Raw genomic sequence first — 24,394 nt, 5'->3', positions numbered from 1 at the left:
GCCTATCTTCACGGCGGGGCCCTGTTCAGCGGTGCCTATCTTCACGGCGGGGCCCTGTTCAGTGGTGCTCTTCTGCACGGTGGGCCCTGTTCAGCGGTGCTCTTCTGCACGGCGGGGCCCTGTTCAGCGGTGCTCTTCTGCACGGCGGGGCCCTGTTCAGCGGTGCTCTTCTGCACGGCGGGCCCTGTTCAGCGGTCCTCCTCTGCATGGCGGGCCCTGTTCAGCGGTGCTCTTCTGCACGGCGGGCCCTGTTCAGCGGTGCTCTTCTGCACGGCGGGCCCTGTTCAGCGGTGCACATCCAGTAGGTTCAAGGGAGCCAGACCTGGGCTGGACTCCCTGCTCAGTCGCCCTCCGACCGTGATGTTTCTGGACCCTTCGGTGACGGAGTCCTGGGCCCTTTGGTGTCCTCCTTTACAGCTGGGATGTGGCATGTGGGGCCCACCTGCTCCGCGCTCCTGCTGGCAGACTTCTCCGCCCTGCTGCCCTTACGCTCCTTAGATGGGGCTCTCGGGCCCTTGCCTCCCCTAGATGTTGTGGCTGGTGAAGTGGGCGAACTCTGCTCCTTGGGGGCAGCCGTGTCAGTCCTCGCATGGCGGCCCTTGTGTTTCCTGGTCCTCTTGCCGGGGGGGGGCTGGATGTGTCCTTGCTGCTGATGGAGGTGTCACTGCTGGCCAAGGGTGGACTCCAGAACCCATGCACAACAGTGACACCCGAAGCTGGGCTGGTGGTGGCTGTGGTGCTCTTGGGACTCTTTGCAGATGGAGGGGGTAGGTCATCGGAGGGAAAGAGGTCAAGATTAGCCAGGAAAAGTTTTTTAGGGCCAAGGTAAAGGGTAGGAGAAGTGGTGATGGGAGTGGAGGAAGAGGATGTGGTTGTAGGAGAGTCAGGTGTGCTGTCATTGGGTGAAGGTGTTGGTGCTGTAGGCTGTCGTGAGGTGGATGTCTGTTGGGTGGGTGGCTGCCTGCGTTTGTGTGTCTTGGAAGAGGGGGTGACAGACACAGTGGGAGAGGACACAGGGGACGTGTAAATGGCAGTGGGGGTGGTGACTGCACGCGTGCGGACTGTACAGGAGGGTGTGGTGGTGATGGAAGCACTGGCTGATGTTGGTGTGCATGCAGGTGTGAGTGTAGATGTCACAGGGAGGGAGGAGGGAGATGAGGAGGAGGGGGACACAGGGGTGGTAGTGACTGTTGGAATGTCTGCATCTGGGTGTTGCTTGGGTGAGTGTTTGTGGGATCTGTGGTGCTTGTGTCTGGATGAGCTGCCCTTGGGTGTTGAGGTGTGTGCAGGCTGGTCAGATGGTGTAGATGGGATAGGCTGAGGAACAGGAGACAGAGACAGGGTGGAGGCAGCCAGAAGAGGGAGGCTGGAAACAGGGACAATGGCTGCCGTCAGTGCTGAGGCCAGAGCAGTGAACGATCGTTGATGGGCAGCCTGACGCGAATGAATGCCCTGAGGGCAGCAGGGGTGACAGGGGCAGGGGCTGAGGTGCCTGGGGCGAAGGAGACGCCCGCCTTCCTGGGCGAGCGGGCACGGAGCGTAGGCTGAGGGGCTGCAGGGAGGGCGGGGCTGGTGCGCTGGGTGGCGGCTGTACCTGTAGAGGCGGGGGGCACGGATGTTGCCGCCACCGCTAGGGAGCACCCATCCGAGGACGTGTCTGTGTCGCTGCTCTCACCACTGGTCCCCGTTGTGGTGCTCCCCTCGCCCTCCAGCTCACTGGTGCCCTCGGTGTCTGTTCCTGGGCCCACCGGGGCCTTGTGGCTTGCAACTCCCTCGTGCTCCGATGCCAAATCTCCTCCGCCTGATGATGCTAATGCACACATGCACAAGAAGATGAAGAAGAAGGGTGGGGGGAGAAAAAGAAGACCTGGTTGAGTGCATGCAATGTCAACACCGTTGGCGGAGAGGACAGACACAGGAGCCGCATGCACTAAGCCGCGCATTCGGGGTACACTACTCAGTACTTCTGACTAGGACAACAGGTCAAGAGACGACAAACGCGAACATGTGTGAGGCTGGACCATCAATAGCTGTACTTGTCACCCTACAGAGGTGGGGGCCGGGAGCACAGGGCCATGCCTAAGGGAGAGGACTACACTACAGAAAGCGCCCTGGCCTAATGTCACCCACAACCCTCCTCCCCCACCCAGACGCCTCCACTGCGCAGAAAGATAGCAGAATGTGCTGATACTCACCCCCTTGTGTCTGCTGTGATGCTCTCAAGCGCCCATCCAAATCAGGGTAGGCCACCGCCAGGATCCGGGACATCAGGGGGGTCAGGGTACGACTGGCACCCCTCCTAGGTTGGGAGGCCATCCCCAGCAGTGACTCGGCGGTCTTCCTGGTTCCGCGGCGGATGTCCTCCCACCTCTTGCGGCAGTGGGTGCCCCGTCTGACGTGGACCCCCAGGGCCCGGATTTCCTTGGCGATGGCACGCCAAATCTCGACTTTCTGATGGGCGCTGACCTATGTGACATGTACAGGGTGGGAAGGAAACATTAATCAACTTACTGCATGTTAGATGTGATTGGCCCCCCCTCCCCAACCTTGCAATATAGCACATGCTCTCATCTGTCGTGCGTTGCACTCCTCATTCGCCCCCCACCCCACCAACTTACATCCACCCCACTCCACACAGGCATCGCCCATTCCATGTGCACCCGGTGTACTCACCTGTTGGTCTGGAGGACCGTAGAGTAATGCATACTGGGGGAGGACCCCATCCACGAGCTTCTCCAACTCTTCAGATGTGAAGGCAGGGGCCCTTTCCCCAGTCGCAGCAGCCATTGTCTCTTCCAGACCGAGTTCACAGCAGCACTTGCAGTATATGTCCTCTCCTGTGGATGATCAGGTCTCGAGTGATTCAGCAGATATAAAATGGCGGTCACGCCCGCGGCGGTGCGTACCGCGGCGGTGCGTACCGCGACCGCCGGCGCACATCGTCATTGGCTCCTGAAACCCATAGGCTTCAATGTTATCCAATGCAGCTCCGTATAGCGGTCTTCTACCGCCTACCGCCACGGTGTGCTCCGCCAGCGCAGTGACCTCACATCCCATTGTCCCACTTCACAGGTCAGGCAGCCGCCATTTCAAGGGCCCACATGGCATAATTTCTACTGCGACACACAGGCCTAGGCCTTCCATTGCCACACATACACGCCTTTCAATACATAGATAACCGTGTGCTATGCAAGCTGTGGTGAACGTACCAGTGATTAGCTTGACTCTGTGCTCCATGTTGTCATTCCTAGGCACCGTCCACTGGGACTTGCGAGGAGAAGAATGAATCCTCGCGTGTACCGACCGCTGGTGGACCTGTCGACAATGGAAGAACGCCACATCATACTACGATACCGACTTGACCGTGCCACTATCCATGAACTGTGTGCCCAGCTGGAGCCAGCCCTGATGTCCCCCATCCGCCAACCCACAGGAATTCCCCCTCTGGTGCAGGTGGTGTCAGTCCTCCATTTTCTTGCAAGTGGCTCATTCCAGACAACAGTGGCCATGTCATCTGGAATGTCTCAGCCAATGTTTTCAAAAGTTTTGTCTAGAGTGTTGTCTGCCCTGACGAAACACATGCGGAGTTACATTATATTCCCTGAGGAGGTTGATTTGCCCACTGTGAAGGGTGATTTTTATGCCCTTGGACATATTCCCAACATAATTGGTGCCATTGATGGGACCCATGTAGCCTTATTCCCCCCAAAAGACGATGAGCAGGTGTACAGAAACAGGAAAAGTTACCATTCTATGAACGTCCAGGTGGTCTGTTTGGCTGACCAGTACATCTCCCATGTGAATGCCATGTTCCCTGGTTCAGTGCATGACGCGTATGTGATGCGTAATAGCAGCATCCCTTATGTGATGGAACAGCTACAGAGACAACGTGTGTGGCTAATAGGTGACTCTGGTTACCCCAACCTGCCTTGGCTATTGACCCCAGTGAGGAATCCCCAGACCAGGGCTGAGGAACGGTACAATGAGGCCCATGGGCGAGCTAGGAGGATCATAGAAAGGACCTTTGGCCTCCTGAAGGCCAGGTTTAGGTGCCTGCATATGACAGGGGGATCCCTGATGTACTCACCAAAGAAGGTGTGCCAGATCATCGTGGCCTGCTGTATGCTTCACAATCTGGCATTGCGACGTCAGGTGCCTTTCCTGCAGGAGGATGGTCCAGATGGTGGTGTTGAAGCAGCTGTGGAGCCTGTGGAGAGTGAAGAGGAGGAAGACTCAGAGGACGACACAGACAACAGGGACAGAGTTATCCAACAGTATTTTCAGTAGCACACAGGTAAGAATCACACACGCCATTTTAATTTTCCTGAAAGCCTCCAGCTTCTCAACTTTGTCTATGACCCCCCAGTTCTTTAAAACTGATGTTTGATTTTCCCTTCCCTTTTCAGTGCTGTATGACCCACTGCATGACTTCTGCTTGGTTAGCCCATGGACTAATGCTTATTGATCTCGGTATGTGTTCAGCACAAAGTTAACAGAACATAATTGATCGGTAATGTGTTATACATTTGTAAATAATACAGCCTGACTCCAGCATGATTTCAGTGCATTGAGTGATTTATTTTTGGTGCTAGATAATGGTACATGATATTAACACGGTGATGGGTGGGGGTGGAGTAATGTCCATGGCAGAGTCCAGTTCTCAGTCTCACAGGTGCATTGTCCATATGCCTGTGGAAGGATGGAGCAGGGGCAGTTCAAGGTTGGACAGGGTGGCAATGTGGGACAGTGGGATGACTTCAGGGGGTATCTCATGCTGGCGGGGGTCTTGACATCCTACTCTGTCTTTTTTTTGGATCTCAGGCTCCTCTTGCGGGGTGGTTGTTCTTCAGCAGGAGGTGGGGTTCTGGTGGCCTGTCGTTGTGGTGGGGCCTCCTGTCCACTAGTGCCGGCGGAGGTGGTAGGCTGTTCCTGGTCTGGGCTAGTGACAGGGGCCCTATGTGGTGCTACATGGTCCCGCAACGTGTCTTCTATCCGGTTGAGGGCCTGGACTATACTCCCCATAGCGGTAGAGATGTTGGTGAGATGATTGGTGAACCCCATGTAGCGTTCCTCCTGCTGTGCCTGGATCTCCTGGAACCTGGCCAGTACCGTCGCCATCGTCTCTTGGGAGTGGTGGTAGGCTGCCATGATGGTGGTGAGGGCCTCTTGGAGAGTCGGTTCCCTGTGCCTCTCCTCCCCCCGTCGCACAGCAGCCCTCCGAGTTGCCCTGTTTCCCCCGGCCTCTGTCCCCTGGACGGTGTGCCCACTACCACTGCCCCCAGGTCCCTGTTGTTGATGGGGTGGTGGGTTAGCCTGGGTGCCCTGTAGTGGCAGACACACCGCTGATTGACCTGTCCTAGAGACAGAGGCATGGGCCCGCTGGGTGGGAGCTGTGCTGTTGTTCCCAGAGGGGGTTGGGTCTGCTGTGGCCTGTGTGGGGGGAACCGACTGTCCAGAGGTCCCCGATGGTCCGGGCTGGTCATCAGGTTCCAGGTCGACAGAGCTGCTGTCATCACTGGGGGCCTCCTCTGGGGGGGGATGGACATTTCTGGACCCTCCTGGCCGGTGTGTTGGCGTTCGGGTCCTGCATGGGGTAAGAGAGTATGGTTATTGTTTCTGTGTGTGCTATTGTGTGCAATTTATGGGTGCCCTTGTCCCCCAGTGCTGTCATTCCCTTGGGGGAGGTGTTGTGGGGGTGTTTGGGGGGGGGGTATGTGCAGTGGTCATGCTTAGGTGATGGGTGTCCATAGTTTGTGGTGGCATGCAGGGGTTGGTGTTGGGTGGGTTGTGCTGAAGAGACAATCTCAGGGAGGATGTGTGATGGGGGGTTGGGGGTGAGGGTGGTGGTGGGGGTTAGCATGCTGGGGGGGGGTGAAGTAGTTGAGATTGTACTTACCAGAGTCCATTCCTCCGTGTACTCCAGCGAGGCCATCAGGATGCAGGATGTTTAGTACCTCTTGCTCCCATGCTGTGAATTCGGGTGGAGTGGGTGGGGGTCCCCCCCCAGTCTTCTGCACTGCGATGTTCTGTCGCGAGACCATCGAGCGCACCTTTCCCCGTAAGTCATTCCAGCGTTTGCGGATGTCGTCTCGATTTCTGGGATGCTGTCCCACCGCGTTTACCCTGTCCACGATCCGCTGCCATAGCTCCGCCTTCCTGGCTATAGTGGTGTGCTGCACCTGTGAGCCGAAGAGCTGGGGTTCAACTCTTATGATTTCCTCCACCATGACCCGGAGTTCTTGGTCCGAAAAGCGTGGGTGCCTTTGGGGTGCCATGGGGTGGTGTGGATGAGGTGTGGGGTGGTGTATATGGTGAAGAGTGTGTTGGTGTGTGGTGCTTTGTGCTTCTATGTGGTGTGTGTGATGGTGTAGTGTGCCTCTGTGTGATGTAGCTCTCTATTCTGTGATGTGTCTCTCTCTCCTTCGTCTCTGATCTTCGGTCGTAGGGGTTTGTGGGGGATGTGGGTGTGTGTTTTATAGTTGATTGGATGTGTGGGAGTGTTGTTTGTATGTGTGTCAGGTGTGTGTATTTCAAATTGTCCAATGTAGCTGTGTTTTGGAGCTGTGTGTGTATTTTGAGCGCGGCGGTGTGTACCGCCAATGGAATACCGCGGTTGAAAGACCGCCGCGTGGATTCGTGGGTCAGAATGGCATGGGTGTGTTTCTGTTGGCGTGGCGGTGGAGGTTTGGTCATCTCCAGTTTTCCGCGGCCCGCTGATGAGGCGGCCTTCCTTGGATGTCGGGTTTTTGGCGGATTCACAGTTGGTGGTCAGAATGACCGTGGCGGTTTACCGCGGCCGCGGCGGTAGTATGGCGGAGTTCTGACCGGCGGTAAGGGCCTTTTACCGCCGAGGTCAGAATGACCCCCATAGACTTCAAGAAGAAGCACATGTTCAACCCCAAATTTATAGGTCCTTACACTGTTCTTCAGCAAATCAATCCTGTGACCTATAAACTACAATTGCCAAAATCATTATGGATTCATCCAGTGTTCCATACTTCCCTCTTAAAAAAGGCAGTCCAAAAGGTCCACCCTCATCCAGCTCCTGTTCTAGTACAGGAGGAAGAAGAATATGAAGTCAAGAAAGTGTTGGACTCTAAACTGAGATGGCGTAACCTATGGTACTTAATCTCATGGAAAGGTTATGGCCCTGAAAGTAATTCATGGGTTTCCGCATCTGATGTTCATGCTCCAGTACTTGTGAGACGCTTTCATCGTCTCAATCCAGATAAACCAGGCCCTAGAGCGCGCCTGGGAGAGGGGAGTACTGTCAACACCAGGACAGTGCGCGCTCTACCGGCATCTAGAATGCAAAAACCCAACACTCGCAAGATAATGTAATTTATGCATTGTGATGATATGTTGTTGTTTAACCTTTTGCATTGCAGAATTCCATCCAAAAGATTCATTTTTAAAGTGCTTATAAATACTGTACATTTGCTATGTATTGCTGCAGACATTCAGAGTGTGTTAGGGTGTGGTCCCTTTCCAGGGCCTTCTAGAGACTTTCCCTGCAACATGCCTGGGCGTGGTTCTAGGCTGGGCCAAGACTCTATAAAAGAGAGTCAGCCCAACTTCCAGTGCTCACTATTCAGAGGTCCCGGTGCAGAGCAGCAGCTTCTTCCTGAGCTCCTGTCCCGGCGGCCTCTTTGGATTTTCCAGTCTTCTGCACTCATCTCTCATTGGTGATCACTGTTTCCAGGCGGTAAGACGGTGTTTGGACATTTCCCAACACCGTAATTGAGAATTTTCATATTCTTGATTTTAATTCTTAAATGAATAACAGATTACTTGTCTGCTGCCATTTTTTGACATTTGTATGGTGGTTTGCAAATAGGAGGACGCGCAATTTATTCCATAAAGATTTGACTTCGTTATTACATTGTTGTTCATTGCACGCTGATATTTCTTGACATTTACATGATGTTTTACGAGTTGGCAAGACGTGCAACTCGTTTCATGAGCATTTAACTTTGTTGTTCATTGCACGCTACCTTTTCTAGACATTTACATGGTGGCATTCGAATCGGCGAAACGCGCGATTCACTTCTTGTGTGTAATTCATGCTGTTCATTGTGCGCTACCATTTTCTGGCATTTACATGGTGGCATTCGAATCGGCAACACGCGTGATTCTTTCCTTGAGTGTTTTTCCATGTTATTCATTGTGCGCTACCATTTCTTGGCATTTGCATGGTGACATTTGAATCGACAAGACGCGCGATTCTTTCCCTGAGTGCTTTTCATGTTGTTCATTGTGCGCTACCATTTCTTGGCATTTGTATGGTGGCATTTGAATCAGCAAGACGCGCAATTCTTTCCTCGTGTATAAATAATGTAAATTACTGTGTGCTACTATTCTAAGACATTTTCTTGGTAGCATTTCAAGTTGACACGTTGCGTGATTTATTCCTTGAATCTACGTTGTGTGATTTCATGGTGCACAATCCTTTATGGTGTTTAATACTCATATAAAAATTTGCAATGTGCGCAATTCACTTCCCAATGTTTTTTCTGAGATGAACACAACAATACCAGAGTTCTAGATGTAATGCTGTGTGTTCCTGATATATATTCTTAAAAGGAGATTCATATGGTTGTTTAGAAATTGCTCAGAGTGTTTCCTGATTCTCAAGCTAAAGAAAGTACTCAAATTTGAAAGTCCTGTTTAACTTTTCCTGTTTCCTCCTCAGGCATTCGGTCATCTAAAGCCTAGTCAGTTTTAGGACTATTTTAGGGTTGTTCATTTTTTGGGAAAAGACGAAGCTTAGAGTTGTAGCATGGTACTGATTTCCTGAGATATAATTTTGATGTTGTGTTTTAACCTTTTGCTTCCTACAGGTCTCCTTCCCAACTGTTCCCGTCCTAATCCCCTTTTCCCCACTTGGACTCTCTTAGACTCTGTGATAAATCTAATCAGAGTATTGGAGCTGTCTCATGGTGGAAGTGTTGGGAACGTGCACAGACCCCGAGGATCTGGTGACTCTGACAGTTGTGACATGATATAGGCTCTAAATGGTTCCTAACTGGGGCTTTATTAGACATAGATGTGTTATTAATGTTGTGTATTGGGTAATGTATGTGTATGTTAAGAATGTGATGACCCTCTCTCTCTCTCTCTCTGTTTCTCTGCATTAGCATTGGCATTCAAAGGGGACAGGGCACAGCTGAGTGGGGAAGCTGCTGGCCACGGGACCCGGAGTGCTGATTCCACTGACACCGAGGGACCCAGTGGCCTGGAGGGTAAGAGGAGTGGCACAGGGGAGACAGGATCCACATCTTCACCTTTGGAATCCTCCTCCAGTGAATGCTCCCTGGCGGTGGCGGGCCCACCTGGGACCACCCCAGCACCATCTCTGTCTGCCACCCCCTTTACTACCACTGCCCTCCCTGTAGCTCCCCACCCAGTTGGAAGTGCCCAGTCACCCAAGAAGTTGGTCGTCTCCTTTACCACAGGTATCTCTGCCCCAGCCCCTGTGAGCCCTGCTGCCCTCAGTGAGGAGGCTATTGACCTCCTGAGGTCGATCTCTGTGTGACAGTCGACCATCGTAACTGCCATCTAGGGACTGGCAAATCAGATCCAACAGAGTAATGCATTCCAGGAGGGCATTTGCGGTACGCTGGCTGGCCTACAGAGATCCTTTCAAGCTCCTGCCTCCACACTGACGGCACTCACACTTTGTTTGCCATCCTCCCTCCACCTTCCTCTTCCCAATCCGAAATCCCTCTTTGTAGACCCAGCCAAAGCACACAGACAGACAGACAAGCACCATCCACCTCATCATCCAAGGGTAGCTTTAACAAGCACCACAAGACACACCACCAGCATGCACACAAACAACATACACCTGCACACACAGCAGCAGTCACAACCTGCCCTGACATCCACACCATACAGACACAGACAGCACACATGACACACCTGTAGACACCACACCAACATTCACAGATCCAGCCACTACACCTATCCTACCCAAAGACAATCCCATAGCAGACCCTCAGACATCTACCCATGTGACCACAGACACCACAACCACAGACATGCCTACATCCATCACATCTACCATACCTGCAGTCACCACCCCAACACTCACCCGCCCATCATGGCATCCCCTGCACTTCCACCCCCTCCTCCCAAGACACAAAATTTGCCCTCACTCACCCACCCAACAGGCACCCATCACCCACAAGTATACCTTGCACAAACATGCACCCAAGACATCCACACCAACATCTCTTACAACCACTCCCTCTCCCTCCACACCCTAACCTTTTTGCTATGACCACCCCCATGCGTCTAGGAAAGCTTTCCTACTGGAGTTTGCTCTTTTCCCTATTCCTCTCTTACCCTGTGATACCCCTAAATGTGCTCTATCCCTCCCCAAGTCTGGCCCTTCAACCTCCAAGTCTTCCGCTGCCCTCCTGCAGGTTTCTATGCCCCTCCCCCTGCCAAGATGACTAACCCTCACCTAAAACCCAACCTTCCCCTAAACCTAGGTCTAAGCCTAACCCCACCTCGCAAGCCATATCCCAAAGGCCCCCTTACAAAACCTAAACCTGAACCCCTCTCCACGCCCACAAGATAACCCCTTGGGTGCCTGCCCCATAGATGCCCCTACCTGTGGAGGTTACATGGCAGTCAGGAGTCAAGTTTGGGACACACATCAGTGCACTCTGTGCATGCAGACTATTTCCATTAAGTTCTGGCCTATTTCCTTTGTTTGTTTGCAATAATTTTAATATTTATAATAACTTACACCAACATGTAGTTGGTTTCCTGGTTATATCTTTGTCATGCATTACTTTCCTTAGTATGGAGTTGTTCCTGGCTGACATTAGTTGTGTGTCTTTATGTGTGTGCATGTGTTCTGCTTGTACTATGTGTGTTGCTTAGGCAATATGTGAGGTTGTGTGCAGTTCTTTTGTATTAGTGCCGTATGGTATCTGTAGTGTGATAGACATTTGTGTGTTCAAGAGGGTTTGTTGAGTTCGTATTGTGTGTTGTTTGTTTTGAGATGTGGTTTTTGGTGTGCTGTGTTGCTTTGTGTGCTTTGTTTTTGTGAATTTTATGTGCATGAAATGTTAGATAGGTGTTCTTGGTAAGTCGATCTACAAGTCGTATGATTGTGTACTTGTATGTAACGTTTTACCTGTTGGTGTTACGTTGTAATGTGTGGTGTGTCCCCAGGTGGGGTCAGTGTGGGTTCCTGCCAAGAGATTGGAGATGGTGCTGTTGTGTTTGTGACTTGTTGTGTTGTTGTGTGGTACTGTGTGAGTATGGGCCTGTGAAGTGTTTCAGTGCACACCTGTGTGTGTTAGTGACATGTGTCTATGTGTGTGTGTGTTTGGTGGCCATGGCATGTTTGTTATGTATGTGTGAGTGTGTGTGTGACTGTATGTGAGTGTGCATGCCAGTGTGCAGTTACGTGTGTGTGTGTCGTCCTCACACCCCCTACAAAAATTGCCAATCTACAACAGTACAAAGTAAGAATGTGCACTTACAGTTGCTGCAGTGGTCGTTGCTGTCTCAGTTTCTGGAGTCTTTAAATGAGAAGGAGCAGCAGGAAGATGTGTAGTTCTGGTTCCATTGCGTTTCCAGATGAGTATAGCTTCCTGAAGGTGAGTGTCTCCTTTTATGAGGTTGGTTTCCACCTGGGTTTATGTAGTGGTGCTACTGTGGTGAAAACCTTGGTGGTGTGCAATCTCGTAATCTGTCTGGCGGGAACATGGTCTCTACCGGCCTGCATGTGGCAACCGTTGTCTATGGAGGCCAGACCGCAGTGTGGTGACGGAGGTGCTTTGGCTGTATTCTGTTGTGAATACCGCCCTGGTCATAATTTGGTGGACTTTTCTGCCAGCCTGTTGGTGGTGTGACCATCAACATGGAGGTCCTTAGACCGCCCAACTTGTGATGAAGCCCAAAGTGTGTGAAGTGTTAAAAGAATCACAAAACAGTAATAAAATAAAGTACAGGAAACAGTTTAGGAATGCAAAACCAATCTAAACAAATATATAATTTTTTTATCTTTAATTTGACACCAAAACAAATACAATCGGATAAGGGGAACTGGAGATATGAATTTTTAAAGATTAAGGCCCTCACTATGACATTGGTGGGGAAATCATGCTTACCGCTGCGGTGACGGCCGCCAACATACAGTCGCTGTGGTGAACATCCATTCACCATATTATGAGATATACACACCAAACCGACAGAATACTGCCACAAACACATATAAGCTAGCCCAAAGGTCAGTGTTAAAGTGTCGGTACGAACACCCATACCGTTACGCCAACAAAATAATGCCCACCATGTTATGACCCATGAATCACCATGGGGGACATTCAATAGTGGTACACACCAGCATGCTCAGAATGGTCACCCAAATACAAAACAACATAACATTGGCTAAAACTAAAATCACACACATGACATTCATACACACACCACACACACCCACCCACAGCACTATAAAACACACATTCACATTACCCACAATCCTTTACGAACACCAAAAATTGTCACAAGACAGACACGAAAATCAGAGACACCTACACACACACACACCACAATCAACCATTCATCCATCACGCACCCCACATCCCACACCCCACCACATTAATTAACACCCTCTGCACAACACACACCAAACAACACCCATGTGCCCACTAAGGAACCCCCGTTTCAAAGATGAGGAGTTTCAGGTCATGGTGGAGGAAATAGTCAGGGTAGAGCCACAGCTGTTTGGAACACAGGTACAGCAAATATCCATTGCCAGGAAGATGGAGCTATGGTGGAGGATCATGGATAAAGTGAATGCCGTGGGACAGCATCCAAGAACAAGTGACGATATCAAGAAGAGGTGGAACGACCTATGGGGGAAGGTACGTTCGGTGGCAGCAAGGCACCAGCTCGCCATCCAGAGGACAGGGAGTGGACCCCCATTTCCTTGCCCATAGCCAACAGCATGGGAGGAGCAAGTGCTGGCAATACTGCATCCTGAGGGGCTCACTGTAGTAGTCAGAGTACTGGACACTGGTGAGTCAATATTAACTACTTATCACCCCCATACCTGCATGCCATTGCACCCTCTCACCCTGACTCCCATCACTCCACTCCATCCCACACACTGCACCTACACATATGACTAACCCCAATGCCAAGTCCTGCATGCCATACCAATGCACGTACAGCCCTCCCAGCCCTGTATGTACACCCATCATAAAAGCATGTACAGCACGGAGAACTAACAATCACACAATACATCACCATACACAAACAAAGATGGCAGGGCAACAACAACGATAGAGGGAAAGCTAGGGATGTACAATATGTCACAGGCATGAAACATAATCCCCACAGGTGCCCCAGCCAATCCCAGTTCAAAGGAGGTACCACGACTAACCAGCCCCCCAAAAGAAGACGCCCCCAGTGATGACAGTAACGCTGGACTTCAGGATCTGGATAAACTACCTGGCCCATCAGGGATCACTGGTCAGTCGGCCACCCCAGCCCACTCACAGTCCACCAAAGAGCCTCCCCCATCAGTATCCAACACCACAGCACCCACCCAATGTCCCCACACCTCTGTCCCCAGGACACATCAGCAGTGTGCCCACCTGTACAGGGACCCCAGTCGACACCTCAACCCCAAGACAATCAGGGTCCTGGGATCAGTGGCAGTGGGCACACTGTTCAGGGGACACAGGCACAGGGGAACAGGGACACTGGGAGGACAGCTGTGCGCCAGAGGGAGGACAGGCAGAGGGAACCGACTCTCCAGGAGGCACTCACTAATGTCCAGAGGGCTTACCAACAATCTCAGGACATGATGGGTCAGATCCTTACCAACATGCAGGAAAACAAGCAGCTGCAGGAGGTACACCATCAGGAGATCAAAGAAGTATGCAGGCTCTCAACACCACCATGGTCTCCATAGCAGGGGTGCTGGCAGATATGGCTGACATCATGAGGAAATGGACAACACACCACAGGCCCCTACCACTAGCCAGTCTACTGATCCGCCCTCCACTTCTGCTGCAGCTAGTGGACAGTAGGCCCTGCCCTAGGACCCACAGGTCACCAGCACTCCACCCCCTGCAGTAGGTGAACTACCCCACAAATGTTCCCTGCGACCCAGACAGAAGCCAGAGATACTTGCCAAGACTAAGACCACTGCCAGTAAATGAGACTCTCCTGATTGTCCCCCTTGTGTCCCACTCTGTCACCTTGGCCACTCTGAACTGCTTTTGCTCCCCTTCCTATGGCCCCTTGGACACTGGACCAGTGCTACAAACAGACTCCACCAATACCCTGGACTCACCTCTACCATCACCCCATTCCATTGCACCTTACCATCTATAATTTACACTACAATAAACACCCTTGAACACAACATGAGTGATAGTTTTTTATGTTATGAAAATGTGCAATTATGGAAACAGTCACATCTAGTGCAAATGATCTGAACGCTGTGATAGAATACAAATGAAGAACTGTAGCTGTCTGTAGTCATCACATCAGTACACAGTTGTTATAACACCAACATCTGCAAAATTAGAAGGCATAGGTGACAGTCAGATGAAATGTAAAGGAAGTGGATGCCATCCTACTACAGAAAACATCAATAGTCAGAGGAATGGTCAGTTGCACTATCTCACTTGTGTGTCATTGGAGGTATTGACCAAGTTCATTTGTCCACATCCTCATCCTCTCTGTCCCCAGGGTCCACTGCTGCCACAGGGGCATTTCCAATCTCTTCCTTCTGCAAATAAGGCACATGTCGTCTGATGACAAGGTTGTGCAGCATGCTACTACTATCTGGCAGATCTTCTCGGGTGATTAGCACAGGGATCCACCTGTCAAACAGAGGCATCTGAACCTGACCTGCAGGTGACCGAAGGTCCTTTCAATAATTCTTCTGGTTCGCCCATGTGCATCATTATACCGATTCTCAACCCCTGTCCTGGTATTCCTCAAAGGGGTCAGAAGCCAGGATAGGTTTAGGTAGCCAGAGTCACCTGCAAGTATTTAGGGATAAACATTAGCCTTACACAATGGTATGGGGTTAACTCCTGAAGGCATACAGTGACATACATTGGGTTGGGACTCAGGCTCACCTATTATCCACACCCTGTGTCTCTGTAGTTGTGCCATCATATTTTGGATGCTGCTATTCTTAGGATAAAGGCATCATGCACTGACCCAGGATATTTGGCAGTGACGTGGGAGATGTACTGGTCAGCCAGGCACACCATTTGCACATTGTGTGAGTGAAAACTCTTCCGATTCTTGAACACCTGTTCATTGTGCCGGGGGTACAAATGTGTTCCGTCAATCACCCCAATAATTTTATGCATATGTCCCATAACATAGAATTCTGCCTTCACAGTGGCCAAATCTTCCACCTGGTGGAAAGCAATGTAGCTGCATATGTGTCTGACCAAGGCAGACAAAACCCTTGCCAGCACGATTGAGAACATTGGCTGTAACATTCCTGCTGCCAAACCCACTGTCACATGGAAAGAACCAGTTGCCAGGAAATGGATCACAGATAGAACTTGTACAAGAGGGAGGATCCCAGTGGGATGACGGATAGCTGATATCAGATCGGGCTCCAATTAAGCACACAGCTCTGTGATAGTGCCCCTGTCTAGTCTACAGGTCAGTATTATGTGCATGTCCTCCAATGAAGCCGAGTCCACAAGGGGTCGGTGCACGGGGTCTTGTCTCCTCCTGTTATTCATCTGCAGTGGTAGATATCTAAGGGACACAAGAGTGAGTAGGGTGTCAAATCAAATCAAATCAAATCAAATCAAATACATTTCTTAAGCACGCTACTCAACCGGTAGGGTCACAAGGTCCTGGGGGTGGGGTGGTGGGTTGGGGGCCGGTTACTGCTCGAAAAGCCATGTGTTGAGGTGCTTTCTGAAGGTTAGGAGGTCCTGGGTCTTGGGTAGGTTGGTGGGGAGGGAGTTCCAGGTTTTGGTGGTGAGGTGGGAGAAGGATCTGCCACCGGAGGCGGTGCGTTGGATGCGGGGGACTGTAGCGAAGGTGAAGTCAGTGGAGCGGAGCTGTCGAGTTGGTATGTGGGAGTTGGCTTGTTCGTTGAGGTAGGCCGGTCCAGTGTCATGGAGGGCTTTGTGAGCATGGACAAGGATTTTGAAAATTATCCTTTTGTTGATGAGCAGCCAGTGTAGGGATCTGAGGTCGGTGGATATGTGTTAGTGGTGAGGGAGGTTGAGAATGAGACGTGTGGCTGCGTTCTGGATTCGCTGGAGTTTTCTCTGAAGCTTGGCTGTGGTCTCTGCATAGAGGGGGTGTCACAACTTGAACAATGGAACCACCACATCAGTGTACATACAGCATTAATGTGTTGGTACTATGTGAATGGCAATGTATGTGCAAATCATAACAATGGCGCAGTTCTCAATTATCTGAATGTTGTCCACCACCATAAAATGGCGAACGCCTGTCCTGTATGCAGGGACAGGTGGAAGTGAGGTAACTCCACCGACGTTTCGCGTCATAGTGAAAGGCGGTCTTGCACTGCCATGCTATTCCTCATTGGCTAATATGGGGCTATATGGAGTACAGTGGCCAATGGGGATCACCGGCGGTGGTGACGGTGTACACCACTGCAGACTTGACTGCCATTTTCTATCTATGACCTCACTTGATTCTTGACTTTCCACAGGACAACACCTACACTGTGACCTGTGTCTGGATTCTGCCCTGGCCCATGTGCCCGGGGAAAGTGTCCCTGCCTTCACTTTGGAGGAGTTGGAGCGCTTGGTGGATGGGGTCCTACCCCAGTATTGTCAGCTGTAGGGACTCCAGACCAACAGGTGAGTACATAATGGACACAATGCATGGGACAAGGTTGCATGGAGATGTGTGTGCAAGCATCGTGTCATTTGGGGGGTAGTATGTCTGGTGGTAGTATATATGGTGGGCGACGGGTGATGTGTGCCAAAAAAGATGGAAATGGGATTTGTGGACTATATGTTTGACAGGCTGGATTGTATGTGTAATGGTGTCCTCCTGTCTGTATTACCTCTGCAGGTCAGTGCCCATCAGAAGAGATTGTGGTGTGCCATTGCCAAGGAAGTGCCGACCCTGAGGGTCTACAGCAGGCAGAGCACCCACTGTAGGAAAAGGTGGGAGGACCAGAGACACTGGGCCCGGAAGACCACGGAGGCCCAGCTTGATATGGCCTCCCAATGAGGGTGGGTGCCCATTGGAACCTGTCCCCCCTGATGACCCGCATACTGGGGGTGGCCTACCCAGAGCTGGATGGGTGCTTGAGGGCATCACAACAGCCACAAGGGGGGGGAGTACAGTGGGCATTACAACTATAATTGGCAGGTGGCATGGGATCCTGGTGGTGGGTGTCAGTTAGTGGTTCTCCTTAATGTCAGGTCAGACATTGCAGTGTGATCCAGCTCAAGTGTAATTGGTGTATGGCAAAATCTGGTAACCTAGCTAGGTTGCATTCCATGTCAGACAGGGCTTAGGGAGTCCCAGGAGAGGTGCAGTTGGCAGTGTTTGGCTCTCATCTTACTGTGGTACCTAGCAAGTAGAATGCCAGTGTGCTGCATGGTACTCAATCCTGATCCCTGTGTGTGACGGTAATGTGTATGCCATCAGTGCTATTGATGCTGTAATTGACCTAGTGCTCCCTTTCTCTCGCTTCCCTTTTTTCTTCTGTCATCCTGTCCTTGTGTGCATTAGCATAATCGGGCAGAGGAGCAGGGGCACTGGTGACAGAGGGAGCTGCATCCCACAGGACGCAGGAGGCAGAGTCCACTGATGCCGAGGGAACCAGTGGTACGGAGGGCGAGGTGAGCACCATGGCAGAGACAAGAGGTGACAACACTGACTCTGAGTCCTCCTCCGAAGGAAGCTCCCTGGTGGTGGCGGACACCTCTGGGACCCCCTCAGCTACAGGTACAGCCCCCACCCCCATACCAGCACTGCTCTCCCAGTAGCCCCTCACTGAGTTGCCTGTGCCTGCTCACCCAGGAGGGTGGGCATCTCCTTCGCCCCAATCACCTCAGGCCCTACCCCAGTCAGCCCTGCTGCCCTCAGTGAGGCGACTATTTACCTCCTGAGATCCATCTCTGTAGGGCAGTGAACCATTGTAAATGCCATCCAGGGGCTGGCATCCCAGATGCAGCAATGCAATGAATTCCTGAAGGGCATCCACGGTGGCCCAACAGAGATCGTTTAAGCCTTTGGCCTTCTCTCTGATGGCAGCCATCATCCCTGTTCCTACTGTCACCCCTCAAACTACCACATCCAAGTCCCAGTCTACTCAACCCTAACCCATCCCAGGCACACATACAGACAAGCATGCACACAAAACATCACACAATAGTGGCACAGACAAACATAGGCAGCACACTTCAGGCCACAAGCACTCAAAAAACAGCAAACAGCTGCGCACGCATCCACTGCCTCCACTGTCTCCCCTCCTCTTCCTCCTTGTCCCTCACAGTCACATCCACACTCACACCTGCATGCACTGCATCAACAGCCACCACCACCATCACCACACCAAGCAGCACACCCACCTCACTTGCAGATGCCTCCACAACATCCATAGATGCGCCCCCTGTGTCCTTTCCCACCCTGTATTTCCCCCCTCCTAACAGATACAAACGCACTCTCTCAGACTCCCAACAGCCATCCACCTCACATCAGTACACTGCCAATGCACCTGCACCCAAGTCCAGCAGACGTACACCTCAAACAGCCACTCCCTCAACCTCCTCTCCCATTCCTCCTCCCTCATCCTGCCTTGTTGGGGTCCCTAGTAGACCACAGGAGCAAGACTAGGGAGTCAGGTTGTTTATACCCTTCCCCCTTTGACTATGAGCTTTCCAGAACATATGTATGCATTGCATTGTGATATGTGGAGATTGAGACTTTGAGTCAAATTCATAATATGTTACACAAGGTATGTCAGGAATATTATATTGGAGGAAGGGAATTCTCTTGGCTATTAGATTAGTAACACAAACCCTTTGGGTGGATACTTCTTCTTGCATATGGATGTTACATACATGGATTACTTTTTGTTGGTGGTGGACTATGTTCCCTCCTTTTTTTTGCTGTGTCAATTCTTTTTGAATAAGATTGATGTTGATATTGATTGACATTTTGACTTCATTGAGTCATATCATGACTGGATTCAATACTGTACTTGATACCACATGGATAATCATGAAGGTTCCCATCTATGATACGGTCCTGTGTATGCTGTTCTTTTTTCATTGTATTTTGTTATTGGTGTTGGGGCACTGTATGTAACTTATAATCTTTTCTGCTTTGTTTTTAACATGTTTTTAATAGATTTCATGCATGTTTTGCGCTGTATCATGATAAGTGTTTGATTGAATATTTTTGTATATGTGTCCACAGCCCCGAAGAAGTTCAAGTTTTTCAATTAAGCACGTTGGCAGTGGTTATGGAATCAAAAACAGTAAAATAAAGAAGATTCTATAATATTCAGGAGTTTAGACTTATTTCATTGGGTGTACCTTTCATTCATTACTGTTTTATCTTTTTGATTAAAATTATCATTGGTACTTTCCAGAGAAAGATAATAGATCTGCTTCATATATAGGCGATTGGATGCTGGCGGTGAGGTTGGGTGCCGAGGGGTGGGTTCAGGGGCTAAAGGTTTGGGTGATGCTGTTGCATAGTCTCTCATTATTCTAATAAGACTCCTGGATTTGGACGGCAGAATCACTTGCACTGTGGAGGACTAAGTCTGAACCCACTACAGGTGACACCTGTCGGCCTAATCCGGGTTTTGCTCCGGTTAACTAGTAGTGCCTCATCTTCACCCAAGAACAGGGATTTTTGGGCAGCCAATCGCTTGACACAATTGATTTCTCAGGGAATCGTGTCACTCAGATCACATCCGTTTCTCTCAGTTACATTAGACTCAAAATACAAGGACAATCAGAGGCAGTATATGTTTCAATAAGGTTTTAATGAAGCCACTGCATCTTAGATAATAAAGCATGTACTGCACTAACCAGAATGACAAATCATGACAGGATTAAACTTATGACAAGGAGAGTAAAGCATAAAAATAACGCTACCATATTGTCATTAAAATCATTAAAATAATTCCTACCTAGGCTACGTTAGAGCAAAGCATGTTAAGCTTTAGTTCTGCCCTTCAGAATCCCCGGTGAAGGCATCATCCCTCATACCTGAGCAAAAGGCCTGTAGTCTACATAAGCAGCTGTAGCTAAGCACTCAGCAATCAGCATACATTTGTGATCATTTGGCTGGAATCTCCCTCTAATGTACATGGGTCAAAGTTGTGTTTTTATAATAAACAGCTGATGTTCCAAGAAAGGATCCCTACGTAAGAGTGTATGGGCCAGATGTATGAAAAAAGCCTTTTACGAATCGGAAATATCGATTTTTAAGAAATCACTATTGCTGATTCGCAAAATGCAATATATCATATTTGCGATTCGGTAATAGTGATTTCTTAAAAATCGCAAATGCTATTACCGAATTGCAAATTGCGGTACCGTCGCCCATTCGCATCTATGGTCCTGTCGGCCCATATTTGCGAATATTTTGCATGTCCCAAATTGCGAATTCCTAACTGAAATTCGCAATTTTGGGAAATGCAAACTCCAGGGTGCTGGGGGCCTAAGGCCTCCCCAAAACATTTTTTAACAAAATGTAAGGTGCACAATTGCCAAAAGGGCATGTGTGCTTTACATGTAAATTTAAAAAATGCATTTTGAATGCATTTTTTTAATTTGCACATGGTTACCACCAAGTTCAACTTGGTGGTAATAGCGATTCCTTAATGCCCATTTCGCATTAAGGAATTGCTTCATACATGTGCTTTAGAAATCGCAAATAAGGATTCCTTATTTGCGATTTCTTATTTAGAGAGTCACAATTTGCGACTCTCTAAACAGGTTCGCAATTTTAAGGAATCGCTATTTTAGCGATTCCTTAAAATTGCATTCAGAATGCCCTTGACACATTCTGAAAGGGCTTTTTACCTTCGCAAACGGGCATTCACACCGTTTGCGAATGCAAAAAGCTTTGATACGTCTGGCCCATGTTTCTTTGAACACTAGAGACAAACCGTTACCACAATTGCCGGCAACCTATCTTACTACAGCCTTGAGAAAAGCACAGAGTGAAAGAAATGTCTTGTTTAAGAACACAGTGCTGACCTAGTCAAAGAACTGCTAGATGGAGAGAAATAAAACAAGACGATAAAATGTGTCTATTGTTAAAATAATAAACAAAGCTGAATAAAATATGTCTAGGTTAAAGTGCACAGCGGCACACCTAGTTCGCTAAAATGTGTATGAAGCTATAATTAAAATGGCTACAGAACAATGCCAAGGGGGAAAGAGGTTGGGCCACAGGTCCAGGCCAAGGGCTGGTTTTTGCTTTACATATGGTAATAGAATATTATTTTACATCAAAAATCCTATAAATTCACTGAACAAAACAAAGGTTAAAGTGATGCTATAGATGTGATAATTCTATCTTACTTTGCATTATGAGAGGTTAAAGTAACATTATATTTAGGTGTGAATTTCAGTGACAACATAACATTTTTAATGAACAACTGAAACTTACCAGTTATAGTTAACTCAAGTTCAAGTAACTATAACTCACTCTCCTGCCCATGCACCCCTTACTACTTTACATATTGCATCATTCATGACATCTTCTATGACATATTTTGATACACTGCAATATTTGCAATTATATTATTGATGAGAAAACTGTGCACATGATATAATAATCACACTTATATATCTGATTAGTTTAAATGGAGAAATGTAGGATAGCTCAACCAGGATGAATACAGATTTTTAAGGAATGACCATCGCAAGATTCCAACTTTTTACCTAATACCAAAACTAAAAAGAAATCCTCAATAACCCCCTGGAAGACCAATCAAGGGTATGATTCACAAAGGTCTTAGTTTAGACCAAAAGTCTAAACTTAGACCAAAAGTCTAACTTTACTAGTAGTAAAGTTAGACTTTTGGTCTAAGCTTAAACTTTTAGTCTACTTTTGGTCTAAGTTTACCTTTGTGAATTGCGCCCTAAATCTGCACAATATAGTGTGTTTGAAAACACTTTCACATAGATTGACTTTTATTTTCAAACTTCAACTACTGGTTTACCATCTTAATTAGAAGACACCGGGGACTTCCTTAAGAGAGTTTATGACATCCCCTTGGAATAAGATTATCTGTTAATGACCTTAGATGTGACAACTCCAACCTCTGAAACCATACAAATGTACCCAAATGTTATTATCAATGATTGGGGGGTGCCTAAAAAGCAATTCCTTTCTGCTTTATAGTGAAATATTCAATCAAGTGAGAGGTACGGAGATGGGCACCTGTTTCACCTCAAGCTATGCATGTCTTTATACAGGTTAGTGGGAGGAGCAGGTACGCCTTAGTGACCAAAAAACAGATTGAAATGATCATGTGATTCTCTGGACATGATATACATGATATATTGGACATGATATTTTGGTAATCTGTTCCAATGGCTTCTTTTCACTGGGGGCCTGAGAATCCTTACCCTGGGAACTAGGTTGGGGCCTTTTAGAGAACTCCCCCTGTTTACCCTGACGTCCCTTTCTTCAGGGAGGGACCCTGCCCTCACTTGGTGTGGTCTCCCCACACCTCTTCCGGACCCTGGTGCTCTCCCAGCGGTCCGCTTCCTGCACAAACTTCCTGGGATCAGTCAGGTTGCTGTCAATTAGGTGCTGGTGCGGCTCTGGAATACATAAACTGTACAAGTGCTCTCAAGCAATTAAATTGTAAAGCCTCTTGTACGTTGTCACATTACTGCCCTTCACCCATCCGTTCAGGGACCTGCAAAAAGAATCAACACATTCCAACCATGTTTGGGATTCCTTCTTCTTATAGGACCTAAACATATCCTTATACTTCTCAGGGGTGGGACCATACCTTGTATGTAGGGCACCCTTTGTGATAGAGTAGGTGAGCCCCTGAGGATCCCCTAAGAATGTCAGAGTATCCCTCCCCTCTACCTCAAAGTGCTTCCACAGAACCACCCCCTAATGAGCTTCAAGTGCCAGATTTATATGGGGAGCAGACTCATACTCCTTGAATCACAAGAATATGTTATCCTCCCTTTTGTAATTTTGCACTTGAACTTTAGGAATTTGCATCCTCCTCCCAGGCTGCACTGTGATATTGCTGCCACCATCCCTGCTGGATTGGCTCCTCCTATCTAGCTCCCTCAAGCTGAGCTCATGAGCCAGCAGTATCTTCTTCTCCTCCATGGCCATCCTCCTTTCTTCCATCTCCCTTTGCATCCTAAACTTTTCAAACTCTAACTGGTGAGCCCTCTCTGCCTGTCTGTCCTGTAACTCTTCAGGAGTCAGACCCTTGAATGACACACTGCTACCTGCCCTGGAGACTCTCTCCCTGGACATAACAGCCCCACCCACTATACCATTGTGTATGGATTGCACTTCCTCACCCTCATCCTCCTCTTCCTCCTCTATGTGCTCCTCAGCTTCCCAGGCCCTCAGTGCCTTCTGAAGCTCCTCCTTCCTTCTGGAGCCCTTAATGGGTCAAGCAAGGTGTTTGAAGAACTGCCTCAACTGGGAAACTGTATAGCTCTCCAGTTTCCCTAAATCAAAAGCAGCTCCAGCTGATGCATCTCCAGATTGAGACATGATGAAGAATCAACAAAAGTGCAAGTTCCAAGGCATAAAAAAAAGAGTTCCCAATTAAGTTCAAAAGTCAATCAGAGATCAGCAAAAATATGGAAGTAGGAAAAAAACAATCAAAGAGAGAAAAAGCTGCATGTGGTCATGTAATGGTCTGCACTGAAAACTGTAATGTACACTTAATCACTGTATGTCAAATGCAAATACAAGACCAATCATCACTGCTGATCACGAATGTTAGAAATTGGGGTCTTAGGTTAGCACTCAGGTTACCCCCTGTCCAAGCAAGGAACCTCACTATAGTCGGGGTAAAGGAGAATCACCTGTGGTTAATCCTCGCTCTCCCCCTTGGTAGCTTGGCACGAGCAGGCACGATTAACTTCAGGAGCAATGTGTAAAGGATTTGCACCAACACACACGGTAACTCAGTGAAAACACCACAAAATGACACAACACAGGTTTAGAAACATAGGGAATATTTATCTAAACAAAACAAGACCAAAACAACAAAAATCCAACATACACAATTTATGGATTTTCAAAGAATAAGAGTCTTAATCCTTAGAAAACAGTGACAATGCTGTTATTTCACAAAAGTACCTGGGTAGCGTCAAAATAAAGCCGCACAGGCGAATGTGTGTCAAAAAAAGGCCAGCGATGTGTTGAT

This window comes from Pleurodeles waltl, chromosome 1_2 (assembly GCF_031143425.1).
Source record: "Pleurodeles waltl isolate 20211129_DDA chromosome 1_2, aPleWal1.hap1.20221129, whole genome shotgun sequence".
In the NCBI taxonomy this organism is placed as follows: domain Eukaryota; kingdom Metazoa; phylum Chordata; class Amphibia; order Caudata; family Salamandridae; genus Pleurodeles; species Pleurodeles waltl.
The sequence above is the reverse complement of the archived record's forward strand: the minus strand, read 5'-3'. Positions refer to the sequence as shown.